Genomic DNA, 14,908 nt, shown 5'->3' on the forward strand with positions numbered 1-14,908 from the left:
GTGATGGTCCCTATTGTATTCCACTGAGGGTTTACGCATCTGTGCCATATGTCCAGAGCCAGAGAGTTTGAAAGTAGTAGTGTCTGTTGGGCCACGCGTGCACCCTGGGCTCACGTCATGGTTTTGTCCAAGGTGGTAAAGAGCAGGATGGACTGACCGTATCTCCAGTTCCTTCTCACCATTACATGGTCCAGGTCAGAACTATTACTGTCCTCTTGCATATGACATGCTTTAAAAAACACTGAGTTGTACATAGTTAGTCTTAGAGTATTTTACTGTTTTTGCTGTTTACATAGTAGTATTGGTACTTACTAGTTTTAGGAGTAGAATTGGGGCTGGGGGGGCTGTTTCCAAGTAAACTCCCACTCCATGTCACCCCTGTACTCACACACTGGTTCTAGACTATGCCAAAGATCCCAGGGTTTAAAATCTGTGCCTCCTGCCTGCATTCCTTCTTGGAACATTAACACTGCCCCTACTGCTTTGGAGAAGCCCACATTTCATCCAAGTGCAGTAGTTGCCAGTCCTTCCCCAGCCATTCCCGAGGGAGCCGGGTTCTCTGCCTCTAGAAGCACCTCATGGAAGTTGTCAAGAAACCTCATGCAGACCCAGGAGAACCCCGCTTGTGCATAGGCCTGAGGTAGGTAGGCGTGCGCCTCCAGCCAAGGAGTCTGAGTCCAGCACCAGCAGTAGCACCACTATGGATCTGATGCCGGGACCTAGTCGGGAGGCAAGGAAGCGTGCACATAAGCATGGCAGTAAGTCTTCCCCCACAACCCAAAAAAGGAGAGGGTCCTTCCACGAGTTCCAGTTGTGGGGAGTGAGCACAGTCTAAAGTGCCCAAGCATGAAAAGAGACCACAGAAACCAACGGCTCCATCAGTACCGGGTACCAACCAACACACACCGTCAACACTGGCATTTCTCCGAGCACAAGAGCCGTCCACTCCAGGGAAGACCATTACTCCCATATCAGTTCCGTGGATTGAAAGAGTAGCCTTGATTCCAGGGAGGTCAGGAAAAGTGCCAGAGCCCCAGGAAATATTTGCATTGGGAGAGCTGGGGTCTCCACGTCTTTTAGGACCTTCTTCTTCCGAAGAGACTTTATCTCCTGTTCAGGGCATGCTGTAACTGAAGTGCTGGAGCTGTACATGCTTCCGACAGCTCCAGTGGTACCACCGATGGAACCGGTCTCTGAATTTTCATCTTAAGAGGAATTGGATGAGAGTCAGGGGCTGTCCATGCCTTCCCACCACTACAGGTACCAATGGAGGCCTTCTACATTGTTGCAGTATCCTCCATTCCAGTGGCCCTGGAGTCTCTGATTTCCTGCACCGTGGGGCCCACCACAACACCCTCCGGATCTGTCATGCTGGCCCTACTGGGAATCCTGGCCCCTATACCCACCGTCAGAACCCATCGGTTCTGCCAGAGAAACATTGCTATTTCACCAAGTCGGGTGCCTTTTAGTAGATGCTTGGAACCAATGATGGAAGAAGAGCTGCTCAGTTCAGCTCTGCTGGTACCACCAGAGCAGGAGAGATTTCCATCATCTTCACCTTATGTGGCAGGAACTTCTGCACAGAGTGGCAGGAGAGCTGCACATTCCCCCGGAGGAGATCCAAGACACTCAGCATAAGCTGCTCGACATACTTCACACATCGGTAGTGGGTAGAGTTGCTCAGCCAATCTGATGCCAACCACAAGCCAACTGGGATGGTTTGGCATATGCTGGCCACATGTTCACACACCCCCAAGGGGGCACAGAAACACTACTATGTACCAGCCAAAGGGTCTGAGTTTCTTGTCTCAGTCCCCACCCAATTCACTTGTGGTCCAGGCAGTGACAGAACAGGCTAGACAACAGCACCCACACTCCACCCCATCTGACAGAGAAGGCAAGTAACTGGATTTTTTGGGCTGCGAGGTCTTCTCCTCAGTCAGCCTTCAATTCAATTCAGGATCTCAAATTATCAGGCATTACTTGTGTGACACTGGCAGACCAACCAACTTGTGTATGACCCATAACAACTTAACAAGAGGCATCACAATTGTATCAGGACAATTCACTTGTATGTGAATGTCAAACAGAGGTACTAGACCAGCAATCATCAACCCATTCATTTGTAGTAACAGAAATCAAGGACAGATGCTAAGTGTATTTGTCCATGTTTACCTGTGTCTTGTTAGAAGTTTAACAATGGAACCAAATTAGCTTGTAGATGTTAATTCCCTTTCATGTCTTAATTGACTTATATTATGTATGTGACTGTGGTCAGTAAATCTTAAGATCAAAGATGTGAGACACTGCAGGAAACTAATAATATTATCTAGATTGTCTTTAGCTTCTCTCTGTTATAATTAAGGCTGCGAGTCTGTCATGGAAGTCACAGATTCCGTGACTTTCTTTGATCTCCGTGACTTTTGCAGCGTCTGGTGCTGACTCAGAGGCTGCCAGAGCCAGGCAGCCCCTGGGCCAGCAGTAGCAGTTTTGGTGTGTGGGAGGGGGCTCAGGGCTAGGGGCAAGGGGTTTGGGAGTGCAGGGGGGTGCTTACCTCGGGGTGGGAGGCTCCCCAGCTCCCACTGGCATGGCCTCCCTGCAGCTAATAGGTGGCGGAGGGGCAGGGGGTCTCCGCACCACGTGCTGCCCATGTCCGCAGGCCCCACAGCTCCCAATGGCTGCGGTTCCCGGCCAATGGGAGCTGTGGCAGGTGGCGCTTGTGGTGGGAGTACTGGAGCCCCTGCCCTGGCCCCTGCCTCCACCACCTAGGAGCTGCAGGGATGCGGAGCTAGGTAGGAAGCCCCTGCTAGCTCTGCCAACACCGCCCCCCTCCAGCACCAGCAGGGGTCCTGGGCTGTACACCGCCACATGTGTCCCCTCCCCCCCAGTACTAGCAGGGGTCCCAAGCCACCTCCCCCAGCACCCGTGGCACTCCCGGACCACCTCCCAGAGCACCTGCGGCCTCCCACCCAAGTTTTAGTCAGGGTGGGTATTTTTAGTAAAAGTCATGGACAGGTCACGGGCCCGTGAATTTTTGTTTACGGCCGTGATCTGTCCATGACTTTTACTAAAAATACCCATGACTAAAACGTAGCCTTAGTTATAATGAATGACCAGCTGTTGTTTTATAGTGTTACTAGTTTACCTGTTTATGCACAGGAAATAGAAAATTAACTTCAAAGCAAATGTCCACAAACTATCTGCATTGCTTGTTCTTCCACAGAGGAAAGCCCTGCTGTGACAATTTCTGTGAGGATTTCTGTGAGGAAGCTTGTTAGCCTGCTGAAGAGCTATAAAAGAGAAACCTTGGGCTTGATCCTTTCATATCTAGTCTGATGAACTTTGAACAGGGAAAGTGTAAGCTGTAGGACAGAGATCTTCTAAATAGTTACTTGGAATACCCTGGAATATGCATAGAAAGACTCTATCAGACTCTACATCTAAGCTGCATTTGTATTTGAACCTTTGGGATGATTCGAGAGAGACTTTTACAAGCTAGCAGCTATAACAGGTGGCCAAACCACGGCTCGTGAGCTGCATGCGGCTCTTTACAGTTAAAGTGCAGCTTGTGGAGTGCCCCCCCTTCTCCGCTTACCAGACTGTGGGAGCTCAGGACTTCTGCCCTGCAGCAGGATGGCAGGGCTAGGGATTTCTGCCCAGCAGGAAGGGGAGTCTCAGGACGTCAGCCCCATCAGAGGTGCCTGCCAGGCTCAGGGCTTCAATGGGAGCAGGGCTTCAGCCCTGAGCCCCGGCAGGCATACCTTGCAGGGCTGAATCCTCGAGACCCCCAAACCCCACAGGGCAGAAACCCCTAGTCCCACCACTCCGCCACAGGGCTGAAGTTCCAAATCCCATCAGTCATGCCCCAGCTCCCAAACTTCTGAAGATTGTCCTATGTGGCTCAAAGGGTCAGTAAGTTTGGCCATCCTTGAGCTATAACATCACTGCTATGATCCTGATCTATGAACACTGAAAGTCACTTGTATGTATGATTCCTTAACCATTAATATCTCTCTTCTTTTCTTTTATTAATAACTATTTAGTTAGTTTACTAAGGCCTGGCTGACAGTGTGATATTTGGATAAGATCTGAGATTCATATTGACCTGAGGGTAAGTGTCCGATCCTTTGGGATTGGTAGAACTGTAAGTATGGTGAATAGGGTTTTCAGTAACGCCGTACAATATTAGACTTGGTTGTCTAGCTGGGAGCCAAGGGCTGGAATGCCTAAAGAGGACTGTGTTTGGTTTCTTGTTAATCCGTGTGGTACCATAGAAGCTCTTTTGTTATTGGTTTGATGAATCTAATTATAGAATAAACCTCCAGTTTTGGGGACTGTCTGCCCTATTTCTTGCAATCTGCTCTGAATGCAGCATTCTCAATGTGACCCATCCAGGCATCTGGTCACAACTTGCCAAATACAATTTCCAGAATTACAACAAATTAGAGGACTTTGCTGAAAAACTGCCACAAGACTGGGCCCGCTTTCAAGCAATAATAGAAGAGGGGAAGCTTGTAGCAAGAACATCGCTTCCATCAGTGATGGATGCGGCAGATACCTCATTGTGCTCTATGGCCATGGGCATAGTCATGAGGAGGGAGTCGTGGCTGCATTCCTCTGGTTTTCCTACTGAGGTACAAAATACCATCAAAGACCTCCCTTTTGATGAATCTCATCTTTTCAGCTAGAAAATGGATGACTCCCTCCAGACCCTCAAGGATTCAAGAGCTACACTTCATTCCTTGGGTATTTACAAATCTATGCCAAAGCATAAATTCTACTGTCTGTTGCCCAGACAGCATTACAGAATCTCTTAGTTTTCCCATCAGAGGCCTTACAAACCACCAAGGAAGCATCAAAAGACTCAAAGATCTCATCCTCAGGGCCCATCCTCCCAACCTTCCTCCTCCCAGATACAACCCCTACAGAAGAGATATTTATGAGGAACCCTAGAGAGCTGTCAGCCACCTTACCTGCAGCCATAAAACCACTCCACCCTCTTCAGGGGTCATCTAACACTCCTCTTACCAGCTTGGAGTGCAATAACAACAGACAAGTAGGTACTAAATGTCATCAACGATCAAGTTCATCACACTACCTCATCCACAACCCCCTCCCCGATCCCTCCTCAGGGATCACTCTTTCGACAGCATCCTTGCCCTAGATGTGGACTCTTTACTACAATGAGGAGTGATAGAGCGAGTTCCTCCAGACTATCAAGGGATAGGATTCTATTCAACTTACTTCCTGATACCCAAAAAGAAAGCAGATGGAGACCAATTCTGGACCTCCGCTGTCTCACTTGCTTCATACGCAAACCCAAGTTTTGTGTGGTCACGTTAGCAGTGAGCATCCAATCATTAGAAAAAGTCATGTGGTTTACGGCTCTCGATATGCAGGATGCTAATTTTCACATGGACGTTCCTCCGACTCACAGACAATTTCTGCAGTTCACTGTTGGCCCACAGCATTTTCAATGTCGGCTCATGCCGTTTGGACTCACCATGGCTCCCAGGGTCTTCACCAAGGTTTTTTCCATTGTGGCAGCCCACCCCATGTGTTATGGGGTCCTGGTATCCCCCACCTCGATGACTGGCTCCCAGCAGCGCATTTCAGAGATGAAGCTCAGCTTTCAACCTCCATGTTCCTTGGACTCCTTTTTTCCCTTGGAGTCAGCTTCAACATCAAAAAATCAACCTGATCCCCCACACAGAGATAGCAAAAGGCACATCCTTGACACCGTGGTGACCCCTCTGCCAAAGGTCAGGTCCCTGCTTCAAAGCATGTGGCACGAGAGCATCGCAATGAAACAGATGTAAGGATTTTTTAACGTGATCAAAACAGCGTATTTTTTCCTAACATTGTTCTGAGAAATTGCTGAACTGTTGTAGCTGAAACTTCCTGAGAAAGTTCAGACTGAGGCAGACACCCAGTGTGGAAAATTTCAACCCAAAAGGTTTAAGTTTGGCATAGATACCGGCAGCTGAAAACATGGTCTTATAATAGAAAATATCAGGCAACTTAACTGCAGGTGTGGCTCCCTGCACCCCCTATAATCTTATGGTTGCAGGAGTACATCTACACTGCACACATTTTACGGCAGTATGCCGCATACATACACTGCATGCCCCCCAGCACGGGTATAAATAGCAGGGAGGCACTGCTTAGGCAAGTTGGGGAAGGACAGGCCTGAAAGCTCTCTACACACCTAAGCGGTACTTCCCCTGTCTACCCTGCAATTTTTTGCAGTGCAGTGTCCTGCTGCTTCCCTGCTACCAGAGCCTTTCCCTCCTGCCTCCTCCTTTCACTGACACATAGCTACATACTGCAGCGTGAACGCAGCCTGCTTTTCACTGTGGCGTGTAGCTACACATTCCCTACGTGCTGCCGCCAGTGTAGGCATCACCTAGGTGCCCTGATCCAGATCAGGCCCCCATTGTGCTAGGTGTTGTACATACATGAGGCAGTCCTTGCCCTGAATGCAGGGATTAAATAGACAAGACTGACAAAGGGTGGAGAAAGGAATTATTGCTATGCCTCTTGTACAGAAAGACTGTGTGACTTGCTCAAGGTCACAAAGGGAGTCTGTGTCACAGCTGGGGAATTGAACCCAGGTCTCTGGAGTTCCGATCCAGGTAATGTCTTTGAGGAAGGGACATCTCTTTGTTTTCTGTTGTACAAGGCCTTGCCTAACGGGGCCCTTACCTTTAGACACTATCGTAATACAAATACTAACATTAATAATTATATGCTTACCTTCTCTCTGTGTGTTTAAAGCTATGTTTATTGACTAATGTGGATTCCTGCTCCCAGCACCCCAGGCAAGCTGTTACGGGTAAGTAGCTGCTTGAACCAAACAGTAAATTGCATTATGCAGCATTCTCCTGCGATGATCCTGCTCTGTTCTAGATGGGCTCTTTCCGGTTGGCACATCGTTATGGGGGCGTCTCAGATGGGAAAGTGCCGATTTGCAGAGTTTTGTAAATGAAATAGATCCATTTGCATAAAAAGAGGTTAAAAAGCAATTAGCGCCGCCTCCTGCCACCATAAAGTGCACTGTGCTCATTGCCTAAAAGGGTTTGTTCATGCCATCATGCCCTGTATTGCGTGTGCCTGTGTATTGGGGCGGGGGAGAGGACAAGGCGAGATGTAAATGAGGCTCTTCTATCATGAGCTCTGGTAATAGCCCCATATCACATTCCCGGAGTCTCAGTCATCTGGCATGCCTCAGGAAACTCTGGGATTAAAGGCACAGTTGAAAGCTCACTAAGACATTAACTTCTTAATGCACGCGGGTTAGGAATTAAAACAAGCTTTGGCATTCAAGTGTCAGAATGTGGAGGGACTGATTTTCATTTGACCTAGCTGCTTAACATGATGGGGCTCTGATTCCTTCATTGTTGTTATTCATTATTATTATGATGATTTATGTGACCGTAGCACGTCGGAGCCCCAGTCCCAGATCAGGATCTCACCGTGCTAGGTGCTGTGCAAATATAGCCTAAAAAGACCAAGGGCGGTGCCTGAAGTGCCTGTTTGGAGAGGCTTGCCCCAGCCCCGCCCCTTCCATTTCCTTTCCCCCGCCAGAGCCTTGAGCCTCCCACCGCAGCCACCACCCCTGCCCCAGCCCCGGAGCCCCCAGTGCTGCCCCAGCACTCCCAGCCCTGGAGCGCCAGCCGGGTGGTGTGTCCCCAGTGCCCCCAGCCCCAGAGCGACGGGTGGACAGCGCAGCCCCAGTGCCCCCAGTCACAGCACCCCCAGTCCCAGTGCCCCTAAGCCCAGATTGCTGGGCAGCACAGCCCCCTAGCCCCAGACCGCCCCCAACCCTGGAGTGCAGCCTCCAGCACCTACAGCCCCAGAGCACGGGGTGGTGCGAGCTGCTGCCCCAAGTCCCGGGCCGCAGTCCAGCCTGCCCTAACCCCAGACCTAGCCCAGGGGAAGAGTGGGAAGCAGGAGGAGGCCTTGGGGCTGGGGTGTTTGGGGAGGTTCAGCCTCCCCTGGCCTGTGATACGCCCACCACTCATTAAAAAGACAGTCCCTACCCAATCTAAGTATAAGACAACAGATGAATGCAAGACAGACTGACAGGGGAGTACAAGGAAACAATCAGACTGTATTGGCCACCTGATAAGTAGTGGTCTCAACACACCAACTGCCTAACTGTTGTCGAGCTTTTTGTAGGCATCACAGCAAAGGAGAGTTTTAAGGGGAGTTGAAGGAGTATAATGAGTTAGTTTTCCAAATGTTTATGGAGAGCTTCTCCCCAGCATGAGGGGTGGCAAGGGAGAAAGCACAAGGGTGCTTGTTTGGAAATTTAATAAGTGGGTGATGGAGGCTGGCCTCATTGGCCAATTGGAGATGGGAAGTAGCAGTCCTCTCTCTCACACTCACACACAAACACACATTCTGCTTTCCCACCCCTTCCTCTCTGCAACACAGCAAATAAGATATGGAATGAGAGATGAAAGGTAGGGTGTGGGTAGGCCATGAAGAGCTGTGAAAATGAAGACAAGTAGTTTCTGTTTGATGCAACAGAGAAGATGGAGCCAGTGGAGAGATGCAAAGACAGGGGTGACATGGTCAAAGCAACCAGCTTGGAAAATCGCCTTTGCAGCAAGATGCTGGCTGGATATGAGCAGAACAAGATTGCATTTGTTAAGGCCAGAGAAAAGGATGTTGCAATAATGGGGACATGACATGGATGAAAGTGTTAGCTGTTTGGATGGACAGGAAAGGCCATATCTTAGCGCTGTTATGCAGAAAGAATTTGCCAGACTTAGACACAGCCTGGCTGTGAGAAACTACAGAGAGCTATGAATCGAAGATGACACCCGGCTATGGGCCTGAGTCACAGGCAGGCTAGCAGTGTTGTCCACATTGATCGTAGAAGGAGGTAGCAGAGAGGGATTGTGGTGGTAGGGGAAAATTAAGAGCTCTGTTTTAGCCATGTTGAGCTTGAGCTGATGGCCAGATGTCCACAGGGAGATGTCAGTGAGACAGGCTGAGATTTTAGTTTGGATAGAAGGAGACAGTTGAGAGGTAGATCTGTGAGTCATCAGCATAGAGAGGGTAATTGAATTTGTGTTTGCAGGGCAGATTACCCAGAGATATGGTGTAGAGAGAGAAGAGAAGGGGCCCAGTCCACAGCCCTGTGGAACCCCTTAGAAAATTGGAGGAGGGAGAAGAGGGATCCTCCAAAGGACTGCTGAAGGAACAATTGGAGAGGTCAGAGAACCAAGAGGGGACAGAGTCATGGAAACCAAAGGACAAGATTTCACAAAGAAAAGCATGATTGATAACATGGAAGGTGCTGAGAGGTCAAGAAGGATGAGGATGGAGGACTGGTTCTGAGATTTAGCTAGGAAGAAGTAATTAGAGACCAGTGGCTAAAGCAGTGAGCCTGGGACTCAGGAGACCTAGGTTCTGTTCCCAGCTCTTCCACTGGCTCCTAGCTAGACAATCTCTCTGTCTGTGCCTGGGTAAACTGAGGCTAATTAAACTTACTTGTCTCTATAAAGTGCTTTGAGCTGTATTGATGGTAAGTGCTAAATGCTATCGAGAGCAGGGGAAGGCTGCTCTTATAGCTAAAGCATAGAACTAGGGGACTCAGGAGAGCTGAGTTCCAATCCTGCCCATCACTCACTTGCTGTGTGATGGTAGGCCTTGGGCCTGCAATCTTTACTCACACAAATCACCTCACATAAGGCATTGCTCACTGAAGTGAATAAGGGCTGCTCATGTGAGTGAAGGGAGCAGGATGGGGTCTTTAACTGCACTGTGCCAGTTTCCCCATCTATATCATGAGGTTTAATAGCGCTCACCTCACAGGGTTGTTGTGAGGCTAAATTCACTAAGGTTTATGAAGTGCTTTGAGACACTCAGATAGAAGGTGCTATAAACACACAAAGTACCTGGGAGTATATAAAGCCCTCAACAATATTAATCTGGAATAATTGTGTGATGGCCTGTGTCCCTGCCCCGCAAGTTTGATCAGTCAGACTGGGTTGGCTCTTGGTCTCTTGGTTCAGTCAGGATGCAGGATAGGGCTTGTTCAGTTGAAGATTTGTAGTCTCTCTGTGGCTGCTTTTAGGGTACAGTGTGTGTGCCATATACTTTGGCAGGCTGATCTTTGACCATTTTCTATGTCCCCTGCTTTGTGGTTTGCATTTGCTCCTGTGACAGGCCTTCCCAGGGTGCAATCTGAACTGTCAGACTGCTGAGCCCTCTGTCCAACCAACTTTGGCTCCCTCTCACACGGTAATGCTGTTGCTAAGCCACAAACCTCTGTCAGGTACTGTACTTGCACAGACTTCCATAGGCAGGGACACACCCAGCTGAGTTACATGAATGCTTTTGCCAGCCATTCATGATCCAACAATAGAGATGATCCAGCCAGTTCCCCCCAGAGCTCCACATCCATGCACCCCAGAACTGTACCATCCTGCCTCGGTCAGAAGCCTGAGCAGTGTATGTTTATTACCCAGTCTGCCCCTCCCTCAAGGGGGGGAGGGCACGCACCAGTTTTTGTTCCTGAGCTGAGGTTTCCCAAGCACTTCAAGCAAAACACACTGTTTTAGGTGAAACATTAAACAGGTTTATTAACTACAGAATGATAGATTTTAAGTAATTATAAGGGGTAGACATAAAGGATAGAGATGGTTACCAAAGAAAATAAAAATAAGCACACAACCTAAGTTCTATAAACAGGCGTTGAATCAATCATTGTCTCACCCTGATAGCACAAGCAGGTTACAGATCTTCAATACACAGGTTGGAATTCTCCTCCAGCCTGGGACCAACTCCCCCCTTTCAGTCTTTGTCCTCCAGACGGGTTTCCAGATGTTGAGTTGTGCAGGGAGTGAGGCTAAGTGATGATGTCCCTTCTCTTTTATAGTTTCTTCCAGCTTTCTGGAAAGAGTCTTTGCTATGACATGGGTCAAACAATCTCCCTTGTGTATGTGCTATCTCTGAGAAGTCTCCATTGTATACAGATACTGAAATAGTCCTTGGGAGTGTGGCTTCCCTTTAATGGGCCATCAGCATGTCTGGCTCCTCCAATGTTGTACCTGAAAGGCTGGTTGTGGGTGTTCCCAACCTCCCAACATGTTTCAGTAACACACATGTAGCAAAACTTCCTAACTTCACATGCAATTATAGTATATTCAATCCAACAGGATATTAATGTTCAACAGATCAAGACTTTCAAAATGATACCTCACAAAGCATACTTTGTACAAAACATATCGTAATTATACGATGGTGGTGAACATGGGGTTCCGGGGTGATGTTTTGAGGAACCAACTTCCACAGCTCCCTCCTCTGTCCCTGTTCTTTGTGATAAGTAGGAGCTGTTCCCTTTTGTCAGGAAGGTTGGCTTGTCTGGGAGTTCACTCTAGTACTTGATATGCTGGGCTGGGCTGGCTGATCATTTGAGCTACTTGGTTCTTTATTTTGATGTTAACACTAAATATTGATTTAATCACATGTCCCTCAGATGTCTATTGAGAGGTACTTTATAAAAATAACAAATCAGAAATAAATAGGGGTTGGGTCCTGGCATGATTCCAACACTTGAGAAAAACTTCTGTGCAAGAAGCAGCACATCTGTGTTATGGAGAAAGATGTCATTGGAATGTAACTTCCTCTTCCACTACCAGAGCCTCATAAAGACAGCCAGACAGCCTGGAAGATGAGACAAAGCGAGAGCTGAGTTAAAGAGAAAACAAATACAGTGGCACTAATGCAATTAACATATCAGCAAATTGCTCAATTTTCTGGCAAAATTGGATCATTAGAATGATTTTCTGTTCTATTAAGTCCTGCAGGTGCTTTATCTAAAGCATTTCTCTCTCTTACTTTCACAAACACACACATACACTCTGCTTTCCCACCCCTACCCCTCTGCAACATACAGAGAATAAGAAAATAAGCCGATTAGCGCAATGAGCAGAATAATGACAGCAGAAAATTTGAAAAGGGCCACCAATCCTGCTTGAGAGTGTGCCCCCTAAAGATTGGCCGGCTGTCCTGCCTTGGGCTGTCATAGCCTTAGAACTTATGCTAAGTAGGGTCAGGACAAGTCCTTACTTGGATGAGGGACCTCTGAGCTGTTTCAGTAAGTGGAGCTCTTCCCTCTGAGTTACTCAAATAATAATACCCCAGCATGGTGCCAGGGGCTCCTGGAGAGGCTGCTTTATTTGTTAAATTGAGGTCAGGCCTGCTGGTAATCCTTATACACCCCAGAGCAGGAGTGCTAAACCCCAGTTTGCTGGCCAAATTTCACCATGAGGTAATTGCCCCATTTTAAAATGTCATCCTTCCCAAATGGCTGGCTTTTTGACATCAGTGAAACTTACTTACATTTCTAAAGCACCTATCACCATGGTAGCTAAACATCTAAGGCAGTGGTCCCCAAACTTTTCAGTGTCGTGTCCCCCTTACTCCTGTCTGCACCTCCCCCACCCAGAGCTGGGGCTGGGAGCAGGGCTGTGGCTCCTGGTGGAGGGTGAGGAGGGACTCGGACAGAGGTAAGGGAGCTGAGGCTGGGGCCACAGCTGGGGGTGGGACCTGGGCTTGGGCTGGATACGGAGCTGCTGCTGGGCTATGGTCGGAGGCCAAAGCTGGGAGTGGGCCAGGAGCTGGGGTCACAGCTGGGGGCATGGCTGGAGCAGAGGGGATGGGTGGTGCTCTCTCCCCGCCTCCCACCACAACCCCCCGCCCCAGAATATTCCTCCATGCCCCCCAGGAGGGCACACCCCATTGTTTGGGTACCCCTGATCTAAGGCATCCTGTTCTAGAAAAGGATACCATGGCAGACAGAACGACCACAGGAGAGTGCTCGGACTGGTAGACAGGGCAAGGTGTTAGTTATGGAGAGGCAGAAGCTGATGAGAAAATAACAGATCTATAAAATATTAGAAAATAAACATACATGGTCATGTTAATATGTGACAATGTGGGGCGTTTCAAAGGTGGTATTGATGCAGCTTGGGACGGCTGCATTACTCTCAAGTGATGAAGCTAAGAGTGAGTTAAGCAGATCATTTTTGCGCCATCCTATATTCTGCGCAGGCCAAAACCACAGTAGGGGATAAAGAGAAGATTTCAGTCTCCAAGGTTGTGAGTCCAACACCCTTCATCAGCACAGTCACGTCAGAACAGAACTCCTGGAAGGAATTATCTAGATGCTGTACCTATGCATCCCGCAGTCACAGAGTGGAGACATCTTTGTTTTCCACTGGTGGCTGTCCAAAGATGAGTCTGATGAGTCTAGTGCAACCAGGAGGAAAAGCAGTACCTTTAGCTGAAGCAGTTCTCATGGTTTTAGCGCAAGAGGTCCTGTGTTCAAACCTTGATGTCAGCCCAAGTCGGGTGGATTACATCTGCTTAGATTGTCTCAAAGCGTAGGCTGAACTGCTGAAAGATTCTTGCCTTGCCAATAACTGCCAGCTCGTTCTTTTCCACGGCTCATTGCTTTTCAACTTCCCCAAAAGTCGGCCATCATTTAGTTGCTCTTCAGCTAATCAATATGCTCACCTCTCCCATGTAAAAAGCTTATCTTCCTAGCATGTCTTCTCTTTGGTGCATGAACCAATCCCCTTTATTCTGCTGAGGCAGCAATTAGTTTATGGTCAGGTTTTATCATTAGGGTTTAAAAGGAAAAAAAAATTGCAGAGTAAAAAGGTTCCATGGTTTATCCAGTGGCCAGTGAAATGTGGATGCAGCAAAGCAACTGCAGTAAGAATGTGACTCTCCTTTGTGTCACACACTTATTACACCAAAGCTTATGCTCTAATAAATTTGTTAGTCTCTAAGGTGCCACAAGTACTCCTTTTCTTTTTGCATTCTCTGTGTTTGTGTGGCAGAGAGGCAGCCAGACACTGACAAAGAAAGAAGGGGGCATTATCCTAATACCCCTCCTTTTGACATTATGGTTTTGTTTGATTTTCAGTTGCTGGGCAGCCAAAGCCAGTGACTGGAGACTTTCTGTGGGAGGAAATGCAAACTGCTAAATGAGCAAAAAAGCAAGTCATAGTAGACCAGGTCCCAGGCCTTATTCCCGCCCTGAGAAGAAAAGGACCAATTGGAGTCTCTAGTTCAATGATGAGATTATCTAGTTCCTCACCTGGCACCAGTCCAGCATTGTTCCTGGCAGCATATTTACTTGTGTTTCCTTGTGATTAAACTTAGATTGCATTGTACTCCTGGTGGACTTCTGTACCAAAAAAAATATTATGTGCATAATATTTTAAAATTGTGCCAATTTTATTTGTCAAAATAACACTACATAATCATGCCAGTTTCAATTATTTTGGTAATTTATTTCAAAATACCTATCAGCAAGTATGTCTGTAACAATACAGACACACAAAAATTCCCCCAGGAGTAGAGAGTTAAAGAAACCCCAGTTCCTGTTTCTCTGCTCTCTGCCTCTCAGAGTCCCACTGGGGGACCAGACACCCACAATCCCTCCCCCCAGCCAATACACCAAATCCCCTACCCCCCAGAACCCAGCCGCGGGGCCTCCCCAGCCCAGATACCCGCACGCCTCTCTCCCAGAGCCCAGCCACGGCCCAGAAACCCACACCCTCTCCCCACCAGAGCCCAGCCGTGGCCCCTCCCATCCCAGACACCCACCCCTCTACCACTCAGAGGCCAAGGATACAGAGGGAGAAGCAGCCTGATGCTGGGTCCCAGGCTTGTGTGGAGTTTCCTCTGCGCTGCCATCTCTTTCCCTCAGGGCATGTTGGCAACTGCAACTGCTGAGACCCCTCTAGCTGCCTCCCCATCCTCCCGGCAGTGTCTTCTATATGCCAGCTGGGCTTTGCCGGGTCCAGTGGCCCCAAGTGGTGGCCAGCCGCACTGCAGCCCATTTCTGTGGGGGAAAGGAAATTCTGCGTGCACATTG

Source organism: Dermochelys coriacea, chromosome 3 (genome assembly GCF_009764565.3).
Source record: "Dermochelys coriacea isolate rDerCor1 chromosome 3, rDerCor1.pri.v4, whole genome shotgun sequence".
Classification (NCBI taxonomy): domain Eukaryota; kingdom Metazoa; phylum Chordata; order Testudines; family Dermochelyidae; genus Dermochelys; species Dermochelys coriacea.